The sequence below is a fragment of the Polypterus senegalus genome, chromosome 5 (assembly GCF_016835505.1).
Source record: "Polypterus senegalus isolate Bchr_013 chromosome 5, ASM1683550v1, whole genome shotgun sequence".
Taxonomy (NCBI): Eukaryota; Metazoa; Chordata; class Cladistia; order Polypteriformes; family Polypteridae; genus Polypterus; species Polypterus senegalus.
The window spans coordinates 75887359-75900987 of NC_053158.1; the positions used below are offsets into that span (position 1 = coordinate 75887359).

Below are 13629 nucleotides of genomic sequence, written 5' to 3' on the forward strand. Positions count from 1 at the left end.
TGGACACTTTTTACTACTTGTGAATTTTCCCTTGGGATTAATAAAGTATCTATCTATCTATCAGTTTTACAAAGAAGAATTGGAAACGAGAAAAGTAACTAATGCAGTGCATCTTCTAAATGCTGACTTGAAGGGGGTGAATACTTACACAATTAATCAATCTGTGCAGAGATCTCTTTTCACTTTCACATTACCGAGTCTTTTACTGCTGACAAGTGTCAAAATAAATTCACTGTGATTCAGTGTTGAAGAACCCTAAAATGTGATGCTCTCCAAGCGGGTGAATGCTTCTTCTAGCGGCTCTATGAGAATCGATATCTCGCTACATTTTCACATCCACAATACAAACACGACTTTCATGCCTGCAGACACACCTTAATGTCCCAAAAACTCTTAAGTAACACCACATTTATTTCGGCCAAACTGGACCCTGACCCCTGGCCATTAAACACGTCAAGCACGTTTGTTCATCCATGTACATAAAACTGTATAGTTGTTTTAAAAAGAACTGAAAGAATATTCAAGCAAATATTTATTTACTTCAGTGGTACTCACATTATTTGTAGCTCACTGTAGAAATTTCAGTTGCGAGTGACAAAGCACGTCATTTCTAGAGAAAGAAGAAGAAGGAGATGCTGCGAGAGGCACGACAAAGAAAGCCACCTTTCCCAGTGACATGTATCGAGACTTGGAAGGACAGTAAATAAGAGCTCTGCTTTTCAAGGACCTATTTTTCTTTCTTTTTTAATTTACTACAGAAACACTGGGGCAGAAACCCAATCATGAAGTAACACTCTTTTGTACTAAAAAGCATCCTGTGAAAAACATAAGTCATTTCCCTGAAAAGCTACATATAGCAATAAGATTTGTCCGTTTATTCCCACAGTACCTTTTCTTGCACACAGTGATTTTCTCTTTTTTTTAAATTGCAAAACACAGAACTGCACTGGCTGGCAGAATAGTAACACAAAACGTTAAGCCAAGTTTGTACACCCAAAGCATCGGCACACACGTCTTCTATCGGGGGACACTGGGGTTTCTTTAATTATGTCTGTTCTCATCAACCCAAAATGAAGACGTGTATTCTGAGATTTGTGTGTCATTACAATCTAATATTGCATGCGTGTGTGTGTGTTGGCATGGGGGTGCATTGGCTCGTACAGCCACCTCATGCCAGCGACTCTGCTCCTCTGATGGAGGGCTCTTTCGTAACTTGTGCCTAGTGTGGCAGGGACAGGCTTCGGCCCTTCATGACTGAAGTGGAAATAGACAGTCTGAAGATGTGTGTGTGTGTGTGTGTGTGTACACTCAGTATAAAAAGATGTTGCTACTCATCTGGCTTGGTTCAGTAGTCCATTCATTCTTCTATTGAGTACACAAGGTTTTCTAGTTGACTTATGGGGTGTGAGGATTCCATTCTTGGTTTCACAGTGAATAATGGAGTGTGAGTATTTGTCTTAATTATCTTTACTGGTCTGGTATCCCTTTCACTGTTACCTGCATACTAGGAAGACTCTGTTATATAAACAACACCGTGTCTATACAGGGTCCTGAAAGCATGTTCAGCCCCCAACTCTGTTCTGTTTTGAGTTTGAAATAAGCTGAATTACAAAGCAGATCAAACAGAACATGTTAAAATGTTCAACATGATTTTCATAACATGAAAAGCAGAACTCATCAGATTAAAATAGTATTTCCCCTGTTTGTAGCTTACCAGTTGCTCAGCTACAGCAGTTCTTATTCCATTACACAATTTGCTGATTTTATTCTCAAATTTCAGTTTAAACTAACATGAGAGCATCCGCCATCTTTCTCTCTCTGTCCCTCTCTTGTTTCAAGGCTCCCCGATATAGTAAGCGGACATTTTCCACCTCTCTTAATCTAATTCAAGGTTACAAATATCTAAACCCCATCTCAGCAAATCCAGAAAATCAGGAGCTAGTCCTGTTTAGGTTACCAGTATAATACAGGGCCCAGTCATGCATCTCTCACACACACACACACACAATGAGCAAATTTACAATAATCAGCCTTATGGGGATACGAGAGGCAAACCAGAATAGCCTAAGAGGACCGAGATACAGGGAGACGAGGACTGGGTGCAGGCCACCACTGCCACATAGTACTGCAGTAGTCCTACTCCTATGACATGTCTGACCTGCACGTCTGGCCAACGTGGAACACGTCACCACCCTCCAGTACCATCAATAACAGCAATGTTTAAACACACTTAATTCCATTTTATTGCTTACCATAAATTCATTTGTCATTTGCCATGATCCTGACCACCCAGTCCAATCTACTCTTTATATGGACCTTCCAGATATGAATGAACATCTCCTTCTCCTTTCCCATTACAGTACAGTACATTATTTCAAAACAAAGTATTCCAAACAAGTTGGAGATGTGATTATTAAGAAGGACAGGTTTGGACAGGCCCAAAAAAAGTTACAAAAAGTAAACATGTTGTTTAGAGGTTAAAAATCTTCAAGGCAGTCCGTGACAAATTTGTGTGATGACAGAAAAAAAACATATCTTTGCTAATAAACTGTCATTGCAGTCTTGTGGTCTGATGAAAACTAAAATGAAAAGTGCAAAGTGTTATGTGGGATACAAATAATACGTCATCTCGCACACACCATCCCACCATAACGTATGGAGGTAATGGTGTTGTATTATTAGGGATGTTTTTTAGCAATACAGACTAGTAACCTTGTCAGGATTAATGGAAACATGACTTGAGCACAACACTGGATTAAAGTCAAAGCCCTTATCCCAGTCAATGATCCAGAGGATGCCAACAAAGCAACAATGAATGAAGTGTCTTAAAATGAACAATGAGTAAAATTAATAAATATCTTCATCAGAGTTCTGACCTTATTGAGAACTCTCAGGTAAGACCTTGAACTTGCAAGACATTACCAATTCTCAACATACTTGTCATAGCTTGAGCAATTTAATAAACAAAACCTGCCAAATACTTGTACATCATAATGTGCAAAATTAACTCGTACCTTACTGCTAAAGATGTCAGAAGCAGATCATCAAAGTATGGATGAGAAAGAAGAACATTTAAAATAAAATGAAACATTTCAGGTTTATACAGTATATATATAGTAAATACAAGCAGACAAATGAAAAAAGTTTGAGGATCTACCCCCCTATATTGCGGAGCACAGAGTAGTCACAAGAGACTGTGTCCAAAGCAGGACTGAAAAGAAAAGGGTAGAGATTGGCTTTTATAGGTAGGGGACAGGAAGAGGCGGATCCAAAAGGGAGTAGCAGCGAAGTGAAGTCAATAAGAGGTCGTGGCCTGGAGAGGAATGAGGAAGTTGGTTATGGCTTAGCTCGTCTTCCCTTCCGGTAATCTGTAGAGGAAGGAGAAGAAGCGTTAGTACACAGCGTCAACCTATTGCATATGTGTGACAATACACAGGGTGAGTCAAAATTATGTTAACACTAATGGATTATTTTTATCTCAACCACACCTTTCCAGGTCGATGGATAGGTCATGGTGGACCATTGCCATGGCCTCCACACTCCTCTGATTTGACACCCTGTGATTTCTGGTTATGGGGCATGACTGAGGTCTGTCTGTAAGATAGTCCACAATCCATGCCACCAGGTATGAATCTACTCCCATCTCTGTCAGCTTGTCCCTAAGGAGCAGAGGTTGGATGGTGTTGAAGGCGCTAGAGAAGTCCAGAAACATAATTCTTACAGCACCACTGCCTCTGTCCAAGCGGGAGAGGGATCGATGAAGCATGTAGATGATGGCATCCTCTGCTCCCACCTTCTCCTGGTATGCGAACAGCAAAGGGTCGAGGGCGTGGCGGACCAGTGGCCTAAGGTGGTGAAGCAGCAGCCTCTCCATGGTCTTCATCACATGTGACATCAGGGTGACAGGCCTGAAGTCATTCAGCTAACCAGGACATGATACCTTTGGGACTGAGGTGATGCAAGATGTTTTCCAAAGCCTCAGGACTCTCCCCTGTTCCAGGGGGACTGATTTTATTACTACGGACTGTGGTATCATCTATTCCACGGGAAATGTGTGTCTGGGCTTTAAATGGTACTGATGCTCATTGTTTTTTCTGTGTTGAACATGATGGCGAATAGGTTGAGACATTCCTATAAATCATCTTGCACATATGAAGTATGTTTTGTGAATAAATTGTTTCTGCCATTCAAATGTTAACATAATTTTGTCTCATCCTGTATATATTTTATTTTACTACTTTTTGGTTTTCTTTCTTTTTGGGTGAGGAACATCTGTAGTCAGGAATTTGAGACTCACAAAGAACTTTTCCTAATCTGATCCCAGATGGAAGTAATGAAGCTTGACATTCACAGCTCCCCTCCAATTACTAAAGATTGTATCTTTACATCTGCCAAGGCAAGCAACAACCATCTACAATGTGAAATAATCCACCAACTCCAATATAGTCAACTCTCAACATCACTTCTAGTTCTTCTACTGTTGTTGACTGTAAATGTACAAATGGAAGACCTGGGGCCTCATATATAACACGTTCAGACAAAACGAGAAATGTGGGTGTGCACAAAAAAAAATTCAGACGCAGAAAACTACACACACAAAGTTCTACATTTTCCCTTTATAAATCCTAATCAACGTGAATTTTAATACACATGTACAAGCCTACAGTCTCACCCTGACTCCTCCCAAAATGTCACTATTTGCATATGCAAATCAATATAAATAGCCCCTTCCTTTTAGTGTTTTGTTAAAATACATCGGCAAAAACATGCGTAAAAAAGAAGAATTGCAGTGAATGCAAAATGGAGATCCTGCTCAGTGAAGTGGAGGTAAGGAAAGCATACTATTTAGCGGCTTAAGCAGTGGTATAAGCAACAAAAGGCACTCAAAAGTTTAAATTCACAAAGTCACAGAATGCCTAAAATAAATAAGCAGTGGTCAGATATTAAAGTCGATGTGATAGGGTGAGTCGCAGCCCACTGAGTGTCAACACCACTGGAGGAGGTAGCAGAATTCCAGGGCTCACATCGTTTGAGCAGCAAACTGCTGTAATTATTGGCATAGCACTTATAACCTGCATTTTACCACCGCCTGAGCCTGAGAGGGGAGGTCCACTAATTTCGCTCTTGCTCAGCAAGAAGGTTGGCGAGCTGGGTGAAAAGCCACATCTTCTGCGGGTACCCACTGTTACCTAAGTAATCATGTTATATGGTTATATCATACAGATAACTTACAATTTTGACCAAAGGGGTAATATTGAATGTATTATCTTACTAGGAAGCCAGTCATCACACACAACACCATTTTCCAATTTGTTCCCAACACTTCTGTTTCTCAGAATGAGTTGAGCCAGGCCATCTCACCACAACATTAATGGGACTTATTTTCGCATCACAGATAATTAGCACATTAATAAAGTTTGAATGCTTTTCATTTACATAAGCAAATTCATCCTCTGAAGGTGACTTTATAGAAACGTGTGTGCAGCTGACCATTCCAATTACATTTGGAAAACCGGGCGCTACTGCAAATTGCTCTTTGACGTTTGCCTGTTCAAAACCACAGTATACGGAAATCTTATATATCATGGATGACAAGCTGATAATATCATCCTATAAAGCTGGCATGGCACGAATCAATGATGACTCAGTTCACATTGAAAAGCTCCTGTGGCTAAAAACCCAAGGGTGGGCAGAACTTGTAAAGGAACAGGCAGACCACAATTCCTCAGAGTCTGTCTTTGTAAAGCCAGCAACAGTTCAGCACACAGCTCCAAGACGATAGCTCTTGAAAATCTAAATCGACTTAGAAGCCAGTCATCATTGTGGGACAAGAAATCAGTATGATCTTTAAATATGCACTCTCTTCTAATTCTTCCTTTTGCGATGTCTTCTAACAGCAGCCATGGTAGTTGGGATAGTTTGGCTATTACGTGCACCATTCTTTTGTTACAGACAGATTACAATCAAGTGCCTTAGGTTAAATAATAAAATCTAATAAAAAAACTAATAAAGAAAGGAAAATCACTCAGAAACAGTAATACTGCTTTGACGCTTTGTCCTACGCATTTACAAAACCAAGCAAAAATGTGCGTACACATGGTCTGAGGCTGCCATGAAAATGTGTGGCTTTACAACAAGTTTAGTTTTTACACATCACGATGTGTGAGTGGAAACAGACGTACGCAACACTTTTGAGCATACGCGTTTATACATGAGGCCCCAGGTGAGTTTTCAGGTGTTGACAGCTCATAGTTTTTAATGTGCTTTTTTTCATCTTTGTGGGCTGTTGACCATCATGCTACTCCTAAGACTTCTTACAGTGTCTTCATTTGGCCAAGACATCCAGTGAAAAGGTTGTCATGGAAGGTAACAACTAGCCTATATATATAACCTTAGCCACCAAGCTTGGATGTCACATGTTGATACAACATAGTATCTTGCACTACACATGATCCATTCCATAGGTAGAGATCAAGAGGCAGATAAGACCATAGGCCTTTGACCAAGGCTATACAGATAGCTCTCTGTAGTTCCATGACTAGCGACAGTAAGTCTAGAATTACATTGTAACAACCATTCCATTAAAATGTCTTAAACAAAAGTAATACGTGATCAGCAGATAAGGTGTTTGGGACAACAGAGTTCAGGTCAGAGTGCAATGTTCTGCTGCAAACTTCAAATTTACCCCATTACATGAAATGACGACACATCTGCCCTACTGCCACTACAACTAAAAACTACTTTTTAGTTGCGGAATAGGCTAGATGCAGAAGTTCTCTCCATTTTTCTGTTGGATTAAGATTGAACCAAGCTCCAGATCACTTGCGTCATGCTGCAGGCTGCACATGTTTAAATGCATTTTGACATGCTGATGACCAGTGACCTGTTAGGTGGTGGAAGGGATAGCAATGTTCACAAAGTCAGGGGTAAACACAGAAGTCCAAACAATTGCTGCATATTCCTTTGATCTGTCGAAGCAGGATACTTCACTACTGTGTTGAGGCCCTGAAGGTGTCAAGGAATACAAACAAACAGACAAACAAACACAACTCTTCCCAAACGACTCCCTCAGGATTTATTCTGTGAACTATTGAAAATGGCATCTTTAGCCCAGAAGGCATTACATAGAACTGGAACAGCCCTTCAGTCCTCCACAGTGTCTTCTCACGCACATAAATACTTCTCATAATATCCAAACTCTTTCAGATCTAAATAAATTAAGGCCGCTGCTCCATGCAAGGACTACAGGATCTCATGCACTAGGGGCACTGGGCAGGCATCATGATTTGTCCTCTGGTTAACACCCATATAGTCCACACAACAGCAATTTAGGATTTAGAAATACTGAAGAAGCCCAGTCGGAGGAAGAAGGCTTAAGGGTTCTGTCCCACACCATTTTGTCCACTTATCTGCGAATACAGGTTTTCTTACACAGTTGTCCTTTAACAGAAAGGAACTTCATTGGCCATGAGGATATGGCAATAAACCACAACAGTAAAACCTAGTTTGCCCTTTTGGCCAAGTCTCAATGGCTGCAGTTTTTCAGAGTTAACACAAATATATATTTCCATTTGGGTTTTCTTTTCTTAATTATTTTGATGAAGTAAAAAGAAATGGACTTCCAACTTATTTCATTGCGAGATGTACCTTGAATCCTGTGCACCCTATCTCCAGGCAGAATATCACCCAGCCCTCAGCACATTGGCAATGGCAGCAGGAAACCTCCATCGTCACCATGGTGTCCTATAATCAGAATGATACAGTGACCTCCACTGCACACTCCAGTCACCACAAAAGCTTTCTACTGCGGGACTACTGTTGTGCTTACCAGATCGTTTTCCTCTTTTCCTAGAGTCTCACGAATGTTCAGCCAACAAAGTTCCTCTGTGCAGGTGAAAAAAACTGGCAAAAATTAAAGAGAAGTGCATTAAAGGATAAGTTTCGTATTTTCCAAGTCAAAATTATTTCCTCACAATCCTGGTATATGCAGCGTTAGCTTGTCTCATGAAATTGTGTTCTAATGTGAACTTATTTTTATAAATTAAAAACAATACGGAGCCTGTTCTTGTATTTTCAAATGGAAGTCATGGGGCAGGGCAAGTGTAGGAAATTGATACATACCATGATAGTGAACAGATGATTTTGTCTTGAAAAATACCACATTTACCCTTTAAGTCAGTATTCATGAAGTACTTCGCTTAAGGAACTTTGGAAATTTAGAAGAAGCAACCAAGTTGTACACCTGTAGTGGAGATCGTGACACTTTTTAAAACACATCTGGATGAGATATTTGGGAAAGGTAGCTACTAGCTAACCAAACAAGTCTGCTGAATGAAACTGCCTCCTCTGGTCTGTAAAATGTTGTCTGTTTTTGTATCTTTATAGTAAAAAAACATGATTTAAAATTCACTCACAATGTGGCAGCAGTACTGGCAGCATTTTGATTCCACATCACCGTAGTCAAGTGCACTTTCAAAAGGTAATCACATGATCTCCCATCTTTAAAAGGCATTTGACATGCTGGAGATTTGCCCATAAACAAGTCAAACAACGCTTTGTGCAATACAATGTGAGATATGGCCGGCCATTCATCCTGGCCAATACCCCCAGGCCGCCAGATGGAGCCCTCCTTGCAGCATAGAAGTGCCCTGAATGCCAGCAGGGAATTATCGACAGTGGAGTCATAATACACAGCCCTGCTGGATACCATGGGGGCCGCCAGGAGTCGCTGCAGGAAGGCCCAGGGATTTATATTTTCCGTACAGCCCGGAAGTATTTCCAAGTCATGGGAACGGAAGAAATAATATACTTCCGGGCTGAAGAAAAACAAGACGTTTTACCTGACCCGGAAGTGCTGGATAATCACATGGACTGAGGGCTCAGAAGCACTTCCGGGTCGAGGACTATAAAGGACTGTGGGAGATCCCAGACTGATGAGTGAGTTTGGAGGCAGGGTGGCTAAGCGTCTGGGAGATCGGAGGATTGGATTATGGTATTGTATTGTATTGTTTATTGAGTATTTGGTAGTGGAGGGTGCTTTGTGCACTTTATTATTATAATAAATATTCATCTTTGGACTTTTACCTGGCATCTGGCGTGGTGCCTGAGGGTTCAAGGGGTTGAGAGAGCCCCTAAACTGTCACAACAACTAACACCAGACTCATTTCTTTTGTTACTAACCAACAACAAATTCTATGCTTTGCAATCTAACGTAGATTCTCAAATGACACCCTTTAACTATTAAAGTTAGTTATTCTATGTAAACCTACAAATAAAGAAATAAATAAGATCAATGGGAAGTTAGTTTTGCAGTCAGAGACAATTAGAGGATAGTCACTTGTCAAAGGATACATTCATCTACTGTATTCAAGTTAGCAGAACTGATTTTACTCAGGTTTATGTTGTTACCAGAGCTACATCTAAGTTACTATTCTAAAACAGTCATTTACACTCAACTTCAGATTTAAAGTTAGTCCCTAATATAAGCAATGCCTACAAGAAAATGTATGTATAATTTTCCCTTGGGCCTAAAATAAATGACAAATTTCAAGATAAACAGATTTTTTCATTGTTATTATAGGATGTCAAATGGTGTGCCTTTGTGCAAACAATCCCAGCTCATGATGGCAAAAGCCAATTTTATAGCTGATTAGGTGAAAGTATACAGTATGACTGTTACAGAATTACAGTTTTGATGTGGTTCTAGTTAGGAGAATAACTTGAGGAAGACGGACTAACCATTCCAATTCAGGGTCACGGGAAGCCAACACCAATAACAGGACTGAGCATTTGGAATACGCCTGGAATCATGAATCTTAAATTTGTACACCATACAGACTTCTTTAAGCTTGCAATTTCTAAAATCTACCAAAGGTCATTTGCAACCAGGCTACAGCCACCCGCCATCACAAAGTTAGCTTTGCCCTTCATCCAGACTGTGTTGCAGAAGGTCTCTTGAATTTCCAATATAATGGTGTCAAACTAACTGACCCTTCACTCTCCAATTGAATACCCAGTTTATTAAAATCATTTTTCAGAATATTTCACATCACTAGTATGTAATTTTTCCACCTTGTAATTGTAAATGACAAGCCATAGACTCTGATGGTGGAAAAATGCAACTTTAACTGACAAATGAATGTCTCTTCTACATAACAAACCTTATCTGTATAAACTCTAAGAACAGTCTTACTGTAAATCTTTTTTTTCTTCCTAGTTTGACTGATTTTTAATATTTGATTTACTGACAAAAAGGAAGATGAAGGATTAGACATATCAAAGTAACATACAGCACCCAAAAAATCCAATTACATATATAGTTGTAATGTATTAATTTAGAAAGGTCCTGCTGAATATGAATTATGACTAAGTTAGTTAACTGAACAGTAATTTAGTGTAGAAAAAAAATCACACAGTACTTTATAATATACTAACCATTACTCACAAATGGTGACCATGAGAAAATCAAAATCATCTATACAATACACTCATCTATATTATGTGTTCCAGTCTCATAACTAGAAAATGTCCCACACACCCAGAGCAGTTTTGTGCTTCAGATGACAACTGGAACACAAAGCACATTTTGTCAACGTGTACTGTAGTATTGCTGTAACCCTGGACCATTAAAATTACAAAACTAACTCAGAATACACTTCACTAGAGACAAAAACTCACTGGGACGCGCAAGCAATGTAGCCCTTGGAATGAGTAAATACAACAGAATATTGTGTATTTAAAGACAGTTCAGAATTTTAAAAAACACATGGGGCGCTTCCTCTTTTAGATATTAATGCTTTTGTTGATAAAATATGAGACACAGGTTTGGCACAAAAAGAAAGTAAGGACATTCTTCTTAACTCCATGAAGCAGGATGTGACATTTATACCTGGAATCAACTCATGCTTTTATTTTTGTATTTTTTCTTATGATGTTTTCTTTTCTGCAATTAACACAGAGCTTTTGGTCTAAATGGAAAGACCCTCTAATTCTTACTATCTAAAAGGGCAAAGAACATAAAAACATGTGGGATACACACACACACACATATATATATAGATAGATAGATACAAAAATTAGGCTGTAAAAGCCATCATCAGGAGTTGCATATTATATACAGTGCATGTGTGTGTATGCATATATATACTGTATATATATACACACACACACACACACACACACACACACACACACACATACATACATAGTGTAAAAAAAAATATATATATATATATATATATAGTGAAATAACGCGAAAACGCTTAAGACGAAATATCGGTTAACATAATGAAATAATACAACGGTCCCGACAAACTACAAACCGGATTCCAAAAAAGTTGGGACACTAAACAAATTGTGAATAAAAACTGAATGCAATGATGTGGAGATGGCAAATGTTAATATTTTATTTGTAATAGAAAGTAGATGACAGATCAAACGCTTAATCCGAGTAAATGTATCATTTTAAAGGAAAAATATGTTGATTCAAAATTTCACAGTGTCAACAAATCCCAAAAAAGTTGGGACAAGTAGCAATAAGAGGCTGGAAAAAGTAAATTTGAGCATAACGAAGAGCTGGAAGACCAATAAACACTAATTAGGTCAATTGGCAACATGATTGGGTATAAAAAGAGCTTCTCAGAGTGGCAGTGTCTCTCAGAAGCCAAGATGGGTAGAGGATCATCAATTCCCACAATGTTACGCAGAAAGATAGTGGAGCAATATCAGAAAGGCGTTACCCAGCGAAAAATTGCAAAGACTTTGCATCTATCATCATCAACTGTGCATAACATCATCCAAGATTCAGAGAATCTGGAACAATCTCTGTGTAAGGGTCAAGGCCGTAAAACCATACTGGATGCCCATGATCTCCGGCCCTTAAATGACACTGCACCACAAACAGGAATGCTACTGTAAAGGAAATCACAGAATAGGCTCAGGAATACTTCCAGAAACCATTGTCAGTGAACACAATCCACCGTGCCATCCGCCGTTGCCAGCTGAAACTCTACAGTGCAAAGAAGAAGCCATTTCTAAGCAAGATCCACAAGCTCAGGCGTTGTCACTGGCCAGGGATCATTTAAAATGGAGTGTGGCAAAATGGAAGACTGTTCTGTGGTCAGACGAGTCACGATTCAAAGTTCTTTTTGGAAATCTGGGACACCATGTCATCCGGACCAAAGAGGACAAGGACAACCCAAGTTGTTATCAACGCTCAGTTCAGAAGCCTGCATCTCTGATGGTATGGGGTTGCATGAGTGCGTGTGGCATGGGCAGCTTGCATGTCTGGAAAGGCACCATCAATGCAGAAAAATATATTCAGGTTCTAGAACAACATATGCTCCTATCCAGACCTCATCTCTTTCAGGGAAGACCCTGCATTTTTCAACAAGATAATGCCAGACCACATTCTGCATCAATCACAACATCATGGCTGCGTAGGAGAAGGATCCGGTACTGAAATGGCCAGTCTGCAGTCCAGATCTTTCACCTATAGAGAACATTTGGCGCATCATAAAGAGGAAGGTGCGACAAAGAAGGCCCAAGACGATTGAACAGTTAGAGGCCTGTATTAGACAAGAATGGGAGAGCATTCATATTTCTAAACTTGAGAAACTGGTCTCCTCGGTCCCCAGACGTCTGTTGAGTGTTGTAAGAAGAAGGGGAGATGCCACACAGTGGTGAAAATGGCCTTGTCCCAACTTTTTGGGATTTGTTGACACCACCATGAAATTCTGAATCAACATATTTTTCCCTTAAAATGATACATTTTCTCAGTTTAAACTTTTGTTCCGTGATTTATGTTCTATTCTGAATAAAATATTAGAAGTTGGCACCTCCACATCATTGCATTCAGTTTTTATTCACGATTTGTATAGTGTCCCAACTTTTTTGGAATCCGGTTTGTACTATGTATTTTCATGCATTATTTTCTCTAAACACAAAACAAAAATCGCTTAACACGAAAAGATTTCCCTTCTGGGAATGAACAAAATACGGAAAACACCAGCCGCGCAGGCGTGATTTAAGAGGGGTATGAAATGAAACAGAGGTGGTTTCATATGTTTCGTAGAAAGGAGGCTAACTTGGCTTTGAAATACCCTCGGAATAGCCTGTGACACGAGCCAATTTTTTTTATCTAAGCTACTTTCACCCTCTACCCCTACAAACGGCATACAAAAACATCTCATCTCTCATCAGTTGGCTTTGGAATTTGGTGACGAGTACATCGCAGTGTGAGTAAAAATCAGTGAGTATGGTTAGCGTTTTTTTTTTCTATTTTACAAGGATTTTTTTAGGAGCACAATGGCAAAGAGCTCAGGGGGAAAGCAAACTGCTATTTCGCTTAAAATGAAGATGGAGCTTCTTAAGGCTGTTGATCAAAAACAGAAGACGAAAACGGAAATCTGTAAAGATTTTGATATTGCTAACTCTACATTATCAACAATACAGTATATACATATCTATGTAAATAAAATGTACTCTAATAAACTTAATTTTGTTGAATACACTGTATTTTTTTGTAATATCCTTTAACATGAAATTCTTTTAACATGAAAAAATATTTCAGTCCCCTCAGTTTCGTGTTAAACAATTTTCACTGTATATATATATATATATATATATATA

General features: G+C 39.3%; 1 long non-coding RNA gene across 1 annotated transcript; it reads right to left on the reverse strand.

The window, feature by feature from the left end:
• Positions 1–678: 678 nt before the first annotated feature.
• LOC120530371 lies at positions 679–8616 on the reverse strand. Its single transcript, XR_005633953.1, has 3 exons — positions 7829–8616; positions 7648–7743; positions 679–3368 (listed from the first exon to the last, which is right to left on the reverse strand). It is a non-coding gene; the product is annotated as an uncharacterized LOC120530371 (long non-coding RNA).
• Between the last annotated feature and the right edge of the window lie 5013 nt (positions 8617–13629).